Source organism: Lampetra fluviatilis, chromosome 7 (assembly GCF_964198595.1).
Source record: "Lampetra fluviatilis chromosome 7, kcLamFluv1.1, whole genome shotgun sequence".
In the NCBI taxonomy this organism is placed as follows: domain Eukaryota; kingdom Metazoa; phylum Chordata; class Hyperoartia; order Petromyzontiformes; family Petromyzontidae; genus Lampetra; species Lampetra fluviatilis.
The window spans coordinates 11143749-11153771 of NC_136281.1; the positions used below are offsets into that span (position 1 = coordinate 11143749).

Genomic DNA, 10023 nt, shown 5'->3' on the forward strand with positions numbered 1-10023 from the left:
GCCTTGAAATTGTGTTGCTCATCTCCCGTCAACAGCCCTGAGACCGTGGTGGGATATTCCCCGTTCCTATAACCGGAGCGGGTCATCCCATTGGACAACTGCGCTGGTCTTCCCCACGAAGCAGGTGAGTAAATCCCTAGAGGGAACGACGAGCCTGAGTGCATACAAATAAATCACTTGATAGTGCACCCATTTTACATGGCCATTGCCTCATTGACTATTAGCCGCATAGACAAATTGCAAATTGGAACCGCTGAAGTTCCGCTTGCCGCAGGCGGGCACCGCCAAGTGAGATGGTCTTCACGGACGACGACGACGACGCGAACGAGTTGTCAGCAAGGACGGCCAAAGACGCACCGACGCAGCCCACGAGGGTGTGGAGGGTTCGCCCCGTGGCTCAGGGCCGCGGAGATGTCCCCCTCCAGCGGGGCAGGGACATCGACTTGCGCGAAGGCTCCGCGTGGAGCACGGAGTGAGCCTGGCTCGGCCACGGCTTCATTGACACTCGCCTGCCCCCCCCCCTCCTCCTCCTCCTCCTCCCCCCCGAAAATACTGCCGGGGGCCGCCACGTAAAATACAGGGTGACCCAAAAAAAACGGGCCCCAACTCTAATTAGGCCCCGTTTCTTAGTGTTTTGTCCGAATGAAATGAAACTTTGGTCATAACTAGTTTATTATATTCAAAACATCAAATCAAAACACTAGGGTCTTTGGCCTTTTTTTCTCCGTTCTACAGCATGTGCTCTAGATGGCCTCCATTTAGCTCCGTGCATTTCTTGAGGCGCAGCACGAAGTTGTCCATGACGTTCTTACAGACTGAATTGGTAATGGCTCTCATCTCCTCCCTGATGGTTTCCTTGAGTTCCGTGATGGTTCTGGGTTTCCCTGCGTAGACTCTGTCCTTAAGATAGCCCCAAAGAAAAAAATCTGGGGGGCTTAGGTCCGGGCTATGGGGTGCCCACTCAAAATCAGTCTTGAGACTGATCACTCGGCCTCCGAAGTTCTCTTTCAGCCAATCTCGGGACAGGTTTGAGGTGTGAGAACTTGCTCCGTTTTGCTGGAACCAGAACTTGCTCATGAGCGACGGGTAGAGGGTCTGGAGCTCACTCTTGAAGGTTTTGAGGACCTCCACATACCGCTCCTTGGTGACTGTCACTGCTGCGCCAGATTCTTCGATGAAGATTGGTCCGATGATGCCTCTGGCCGAGATTGCAGCCCACACCGTGCACTTAGGAGAGTGCAAGGGCTTGGTGGCTACTTCATTGGGTCTGGAGGACCCCCAGAAGACATTTGTCTTGGAGTTCGCCTTTCCGTCAAGATGGAAGTGGGCTTCATCTGAGGTCCAAAGGAGGTTAAGGAAACTTGGTGTCTCCTCGATCTTCTCGAGCATCTTGACTGCCATAGCGCTCCTCTGCTTCTTGTCTGAGGCTGTAAGGGTCTGCAGCGTCTGTATTTTGTATGGGTAAGCCCTGATATCGTTCACCAGCACTCTCCTGCAAGTCTCACGGGACATACCGAGGGACTGACTTCGCTTACGCACAGAGCGTTTCGGACTCTGCTGGAGAGACTCTCTCACACTTTCGACCAGCTCGGCTGTTCGCTTCTTGGGACGTCCCGAGTGGCTTGGACGGTTCTCACTGGCAGCGTTGAGGTTCTCCACGGTCCCATACTTCTCGAAGTGGGCCACCCAGTTCTGAATTCTGCTTTTGGATGGAGCCTTTTCACATTCGAACTGACGCATGAAACTGTCCTGGGTTTTCTTAAACGAGCCTGTCTTGTAGTAAAATTTAACACAGTGTATTCTTTGTCCCAGCTCCCACTGGGGTCTTGGTGTACTCACGGTCGTTGATTCTGCCATGTCCTGTAAAATAAGGGCAATCGGTGAATAAATAAAGGAGATATCACATAAAGTGTACACGGGGCCCGTTTTTTTTGGGTCACCCTGGTATTCCCAACAAAATATTCAATTAAAGCTTTCGTGACTGCAGGAATTCATATTCTTTGGGTCTTTCGGTAAAGTCACGTAGATGGATTCGAAGAAAATAGCAAAAAACTACGACGTTTCGATCGCAACACAAGCAGCGGTCGTCACCCCTTTTCCTGATGACGGCCGCTTGTGTTGCGATCGAAACGTCGCAGTTTTTTGTTATTTTCTATGAACCTATCTACGTGACTTTACCGAAAGACCCAAATAATATTCCTCATAAGTTATGCCCTGGGCCATCCCGATACTGGACATAATTGTCTCATGCCAATTATAATAAGTAGGGACACTCAATCTGCTCGGCTTTACCCTGTAGAGTCCCCCAAACGGATATATTGCAATTGACCCCAACTTGTCACTTGTGGTCGGACTATAACTCATGAGCCCATTGTTTATAGTGCACATGTACACACAAAGACAAGGATCCCCCGTGTAGCCTTTAACAGACTGTTGGGGAAAGTGCTGTTGGCGAGCATGGCCGCCTACGATGTGTATACACCGCACCAGGTCCTCAAGTGAAGCCGAGTCTCCACTTGTATTGGTCGTGAGTGGGGACCAAACTCGGGTCACTGGTTTCGTAGCACAGTGCGCTAACCACTGCGCCACCGCTCACCACACACACACACACACACCCACATGCGCAGATTCAACAGTAAGTCATCACGGCTTGTGAAAGTCACAGGTCCTTACTCACAGTCTGCTCGGATAAATTATAGGAGTGGAGTTAAAAAGGTGAGCGGTAACAGCATTTACAATTTGTCACGACTAATGGCCAAGCCGATGGGGTATGTGCTCTGGACGGAGTAATGCTGACGGATAGTCATGCCCCGTAAAATTCATAACCCTTGTAAAAGATGCCAGCTCGGATAAGGGCCCCAGGATTCTCCTCCCGGTGCCGGGAGGGGGGGGGGGGTTGGGGGGGGGCTGCAGGAGGGAGGTCGGGAGGGGGTGGCTTTCGGACCAAGCCAAAAATCAAAAAAGCGATCTCCTGGCTGCTCAAACGAGCGGTGAGACGGTGCTCATCACCTCTTTACAGCCCTAAGCCAGTGGTGGAAATTCCACATTTCTATGGAGGGGGTGGGGAGGGATAGGGGAGGGGGGGTCTCCATAGAGAGGCTCCTGCTGTTGTGCCCACAGAGTGGGGCTGAAACGGATTTTATTTCTATTATTACTTCTATTAATTATTTTTTTATTTTTTACCTACGTGACTTTACCGACAAAACCTAAGAGTATGATTTAACCTACTCCGGAGAGAGGGATGAGGGGCCGATTAAACCCCCCTCCCCCCAACCAGGATCTGAACTCGCGACCGCTGAGCCAACTGACCGGTGGGTATGAGACCAAGTAGGAACGCTATTGCACTGTCGGTTCAAAAAAAAACACGCACCCATAGGACGTTCAACGCATTCGTCAATGACACCGTGGCCTTAAATCGTAAAAATACATCATAGGTGACGAAACGGGCATTGGCCCTTCTCTATGGCACATACATAGAGGCCAGATAGGGTGGGGGAAAAAGAGCGGAATACTGCACTCTCCAGCATGGGGCCTGATGGGAATTCGAAACATGTCATTCTCAACGCGGCCCCATCATGTACTCTGTTGAACTTCTTTCGCACCGTACGTGGCCAACCGCGCTGACCGGCGGTGCGGTTCCCGACCCGAGGTTTCCGTGGCCACCTTCCGATCCGCGGGGCCGTTGAGGATTCTGTGATACGTTTCGAAAAGCAACCGCGAACACAACCACGGGAGTGCGGGTTGACAGAGCTCGCGGGTACAGAAGGGGTCGAGACACGAGGAGTTTCGTGTCGGCGGGAGCGGAGAAGGAATCTTGAGCCACACAGGCTGTTGGGGCAAGCGCTGTTAGTGGGCAGCACCTACGAATGCCGGCACGGGTGGCTAACACCACATCCGGCCGTCTCCGTCTCCCCAGCGGTGATGTTTACACACTACACCGGGTACTCAATTGAGGCTGAGTCGACCCAGGGGAGGCCCATGAACGGTTCATTCCGATAATCGTCACCGGTGTTGGCCGTGAGCGGGGAATCGAACTCGGCTGGTCGGGTTAGTGGTGCAGCGGGCTGACGGCCACACCGCCACTCACTCACTCCACTCACTCACTCCACTCACTCCACTCACCCACTCCACTCACTCCACTCACGCACTCACTCCACTCACGCACTCACTCCACTCACCCACTCCACTCACTCCACTCACTCACTCCACTCACTCACTCCACTCACTCACTCACTCCACTCACTCACTCCACTCACGCACTCACTCCACTCACCCACTCCACTCACTCACTCCACTCACTCACTCCACTCACTCACTCCACTCACGCACTCACTCCACTCACCCACTCCACTCACTCCACTCACGCACTCACTCCACTCACTCACTCCACTCACCCACTCCACTCACTCCACTCACTCACTCACTCCACTAACTCACTCACTCCACTCACTCACTCCACTCACTCACTCCACTCACTCACTCCACTCACTCACTCCACTCACGCACTCACTCCACTCACCCACTCCACTCACTCCACTCACGCACTCACTCCACTCACCCACTCCACTCACTCCACTCACGCACTCACTCCACTCACCCACTCCACTCACTCACTCCACTCACTCACTCCACTCACTCACTCCACTCACGCACTCACTCCACTCACCCACTCCACTCACTCCACTCACGCACTCACTCCACTCACCCACTCCACTCACTCCACTCACGCACTCACTCCACTCACCCACTCCACTCACTCCACTCACTCACTCCACTCACCCACTCCACTCACTCCACTCACTCACTCCACTCACTCACTCCACTCACTCCACTCACGCACTCACTCCACTCACGCACTCACTCCACTCACCCACTCCACTCACTCCACTCACTCACTCCACTCACTCACTCACTCACTCCACTCACTCCACTCACTTACTCGCTCACTCACCCACTCACTCACTCCACTCACTCACTCCACTCACTCACTCGCTCACTTACCCACCCACTCACTCCACTCACTCTACTCACTCACCCACTCCACTCATTCCACTCACTCACTCCACTCACTTCACTCACTCCACTCACGCACTCACTCCACTCACCCACTCCACTCACTCCACTCACTCACTCCACTCACTCACTCCACTCACTCCACTCACTCCACTCACTCCACTCACTTACTCGTTCACTCACCCACTCACTCACTCCACTCACTCACTCACTCCACTCACTCACTCGCTCACTTACCCACCCACTCACTCCACTCACTCCACTCACTCACCCACTCCACTCATTCCACTCACTCACTCCACTCACTTCACTCACTCCACTCACGCACTCACTCCACTCACCCACTCCACTCACTCCACTCACTCACTCCACTCACTCACTCCACTCACTCACTCCACTCACTCACTCGCTCACTTACCCACCCACTCACTCCACTCACTCCACTCACTCACCCACTCCACTCATTCCACTCACTCACTCCACTCACTCACTCACTCCACTCACTCACCCACTCACTCCACTCACTCACTCACTCCACTCACTCACCCACTCCACTCACTCACTCACTCACTCCACTCACTCACTCACTCACTCGCTCACTCGCTCACTCACCCACTCACTCCACTCACTCACTCACTCCACTCACTCACTCTCACGGGCACACTCTCACCCAGACTCACACAGAGACTCTCACACATACACCCACCCCCACCCCCACCTTCTCTCTAGCACACAGACACCCAGCCCCCCCCTCTCTCTAGCACACAGACACGCAGCCCCCCCCCCCTTCTCTATCACACAGACACGCAGCCCCCCCTCTCTCTAGCACACAGACACGCAGCCCCGGTGGTTCGCGTCTGTCAGCAGTGGCCGCACGTCCCGCGGGTCTTAGCGACAGCTGCTACACCGCTCTCAGCTTGCCGCAGCTGCCCCCAGGAACACCACCACAACCACCACGACCGCCACCACCACAACCACCACGACGGCCACCACCACAACCACCACGACGGCCACCACCACAACCACCACGACCGCCACCACCACAACCACAACGACCGCAATCGCCGACCACTACCACCAACCACCACAGCAGCCATAACCACCACCGTAACCACCACGACCACCAACATCCACCACCGACAACCACCACCACCGCAACATTCTGAGATCAAATGGTGCACCGCCCCCCCCCCCATTGAAAGCGCGACTCGCCAGGGAGCCTCTCTCGTGCCCAACTCCCTGAGCGACGCGCCAGCCCGGACAGCCCTTTGCGGCGTGAGCGAGAGAGGGGGAGATGGAGAGATGGAGGGAGAGAGCACTCTAATTTATATTCTTATTCTTAGGTTTTTTCGGTAAAGTCACGTAGGTAAAACATCAAAATTAATACAAATAAAATAAAATAAAGATCACGACGTTTCGGAGGCAACACAAGTCAAGTGATGCAGCTAATCTGGCCAGATTAGCTGCATCAAGTGATGCAGCTAATCTGGCTGTGACGGTCCCACCTGATGACGGAGACTTGTGTTGCCTCCGAAACGTCGTGATCTTTATTTTATTTTTTATTAATTTTGATGTTTTACCTACGTGACTTTACCGAAAAAACCTAAGAATATGAATCCTTGCAGTCACGAAAGCTTCAAATCTAGAATTAAGGGCACTCTAAGTGGTTGTTTTCGTGTCGTTTTGGGGGTGTTTCTCTCTCTCTCGCGAAAAAGTCGGTCCCTCCTCACGCCCGGGTGACACACACGTACACACGCACACACACACACGCACACACACACACACGCACACACACGTACACACGCACGCACACGCACGCACACACACGCACACACACACTTACACACGCACACACACACTTACACACGCACGCACACACACACTTACACACGCACGCACACACACGCACACACATGCACACGCACAATCACACACACGCGCACACACGCACGCGCAAAGATAGGGGCCATCCATTTAGTAGGTACGCAAAAATCTGTGAAAACTTGACCCCCTTCCCCCTCCTTGTACTTTTTACACCCCCCCCCCCACCTGCGTATGTACGCCTGACGCACCCCCCCCCGAATCCTATAGAACGTCCGATATTTAATCCACGCAGAAACGATCAAGGATTAATAATATTGACGTGTTTAAGCAAACAGATAGTCCACCGCCGGACTATCTGACTAATTTGAAGGCCAATGTAGACACATTATTATCGAGGCTTCACCCCCCCCCCCCCCCAGTTTCCTATGCGTACGTTGTCAGTAGACCCCCCATATGCACGCGCACACATTTGGGTTAACCCCCCCCATTCCCCACTCCATGCGTGCGCACTGAATGGATGGCTCCATACCCCGTAGAGTGTTGGGGCAATTGTGGTTAGCGAGCGGCATTTATGAAGGTCGGCTTGGTACAAGGGGGGGGGGGCGGGTGGCCCCAGCACCACGCCTGGCCGCCTTTGTCTCTCTCGGTGTCGAAGTTTACACACCGCCCCAGGTACTCATTTGAGGCTGAGTTGACCTAGGGGAGGCCCAGGACCGGTGCAGATACTCGTCACCGGTGGTGTTGGCCGTGAGCGGGAATGGATCTGGGGTCGCCTTGATTTGTAGAGCAGCGTAGCGCTAAACCACTACACACACACAGACGACACGCACACACACACACAGACAGACACACACACAGACAGACGCACACACACGCGCACACACGGAAGGCGCCAAAGGTTTTGGCTCCCTTTGTGCTCTGCCGTGACCCTAACAGTTTCGACTATTACCAATGCTGTCGAAGAACAACAACAACAAAAACCAATCTCTCTCCCGGAAAGCTGCGTGCCCGATGGAACGTGTACACTGACACGTGGAGGGACAGGCACGGGAAGGAGGCGGCGTAGAGGACACCCCCCGTGCGCCTTCCACTCGACGTACCGTGCTCGGCACGTGCGCGTGAAGGAGGCCATCGTATGGCGGCAACGTGGCCCCAAGCGGTAGCTGCGCGGTTCAATTCCCAGCGGCCGCCCTGGTTAATACCGCGGTGTGTATGGCATTAACCATAAACATTTTGCAAAAATATAAAAACGAGGTAGGGCCCTGCTGAAACGGAGTCACGAGACTCAGTGAGGCTTTCCTTGGTAAATCAGAGAAATAAAGTCCGTCTTCCACGTGGCAGCGAGTGTTGGCAAATTGTGCAGAAGAGCATTGGCCACTTGAGGTGGAACGCCTAAGCGCGATTCGCTCCGTGAAACAACAGCAACAACAACAACACAACAACAATAACCCAGTTGGGTCAGCACAGAAGAAAATATAATTCTAATCTGTAAAATGACCAGAAAAAAACCCCCATCACGGGACACAAGCATGAGTGCAGGCCGGAACGCGCACGGATTATGAAACACCACGCACCGAGACGTGCCGTTCGTGCAGGGAGCCCCGTGTACGGCGTGCGCATCGCACATCTCTTTGTTGCGTCGTCCGATCACACGCGGCAGGGGCAAGATGCAGAAATCGACCCCGACGCTTCGTCCGACAATCGGCTCGGCGGCGTGCCCAGGCTGCATCACGCTGCTGCGCATGCCACCAGCGGCAACGGCAGCACGTGTAGCTGTGGGCTGCTGACATTTGCAAAGGTCTTGGAACCCACGGGGTCACCACACGAGCTCACGGCGTTCCCCAGCCCCCCCGCCCCCCGCACTGGGACGTTATCTGCATTCCGCAAAGCCACCCGTCAGACGGCAGCCTACGAGGCACTTGAAGGCACACGCAGGTCAGAAGGGGGGGGGGGGTGTTGAAGAGCGAGATAAACCGCGGTAATGTCACGCGTGAGCGTTCGTTTCATGTTGCAACTTTACGCAGAGTGGGCGCGGACAAACTTCGGACGGACGACGCACGTCTTACGCCCTCGAATAAATGACAACAGCGACAACAACAACAGCGACAACAACAGCAGCAGCAGCAGCGGCAGCAGCCGCCGGTGCAACAAAGAAAGGGGGAAGCGAAGTTAGTCGCGTTCCATAGCTGTTCAGCGTCGAGCACAAAGGTTACATTTGCATCGCAATCCAGATCGTGGAGATAGGCTTCAACCGTGACCCCGAACCTGACCTCATTGTATTCGTGTGTAGTTCACCGCCTCCCCCCCTACCTCAATCATCCACCATTCTTTATCCACCGTTGTACGAAAGCCTCCCAATATTTGGCGTCATCGCCCGCGCAAGCATTGTCAGTCTGCTTTGTGGTCACACACAATCCTGTTCATTTTGATATTTTCTCGCCCAACTCCTATGCCGATTGTGCAATCGGCACCATCTCACGAGCCGGTCTACGAGGAGCTCTCACAGCTCGCAGCATATCACCCTGTGCCAGATTGTCAGCGTACGGCTCTGGAAAATTATGTTTACTTATGAATCGCTACATCGGGGTTCTCTATTGAATCAGAATATTGATTTAAACTGGAGGAATCCGATGAACTATTTTGTTTTACAGATGTCAAGTCAGGGCACGGGGTAAGAACGTTACAACAACAAACAGTACAACAACACGCTAGGAGAGCAGAGAAGCGCGTGATCACCGCATGGCAATCAATCTGGCATTGTTCATACTCGGAGCTGTTATCAAAGTGATCAAAAACTACATTAAAATGTGGATTTTTTTTTGGGTGTGTGCAGTTATTGATGACTGAGCTGACACGAAATTTTGTTCCGGTTTCAAGTCTATTTTGTTGCACCAGGTGAGAACCCGAGGGACTAGGACGTGTCATGCCCAAGAGTGACCTGGGCCACCGAACGTGAGAAAAGCAATGACATGAAGACAAAATGCAACTGCGAAGCGAACGTCAACAAACATTTACAATCTGAAACAGGTAGACTTCTCCACAAATCTGGCTGTCGCCTGATGAAGCTAGTTGTAATTACTGGCGAAACGTCGTACTCAGATTGTAAATGTTGTGGCTTGGCTCTCCAACACACCGGTGTGCTGTACTAGTGACGAATTGGCACGTTCTGTTTACGTGACAACCCTT

The 10023-nt window shown here is 53.5% G+C and overlaps 1 long non-coding RNA gene across 1 annotated transcript; it reads left to right on the plus strand.

The window, feature by feature from the left end:
• The first annotated feature begins 61 nt into the window (after nucleotides 1-61).
• Nucleotides 62-9745, plus strand: LOC144933281 (uncharacterized). The gene is made up of 3 exons (XR_013637003.1): nucleotides 62-124; nucleotides 9489-9508; nucleotides 9733-9745. It is a non-coding gene; the product is annotated as an uncharacterized LOC144933281 (long non-coding RNA).
• Nucleotides 9746-10023: the final 278 nt, after the last annotated feature.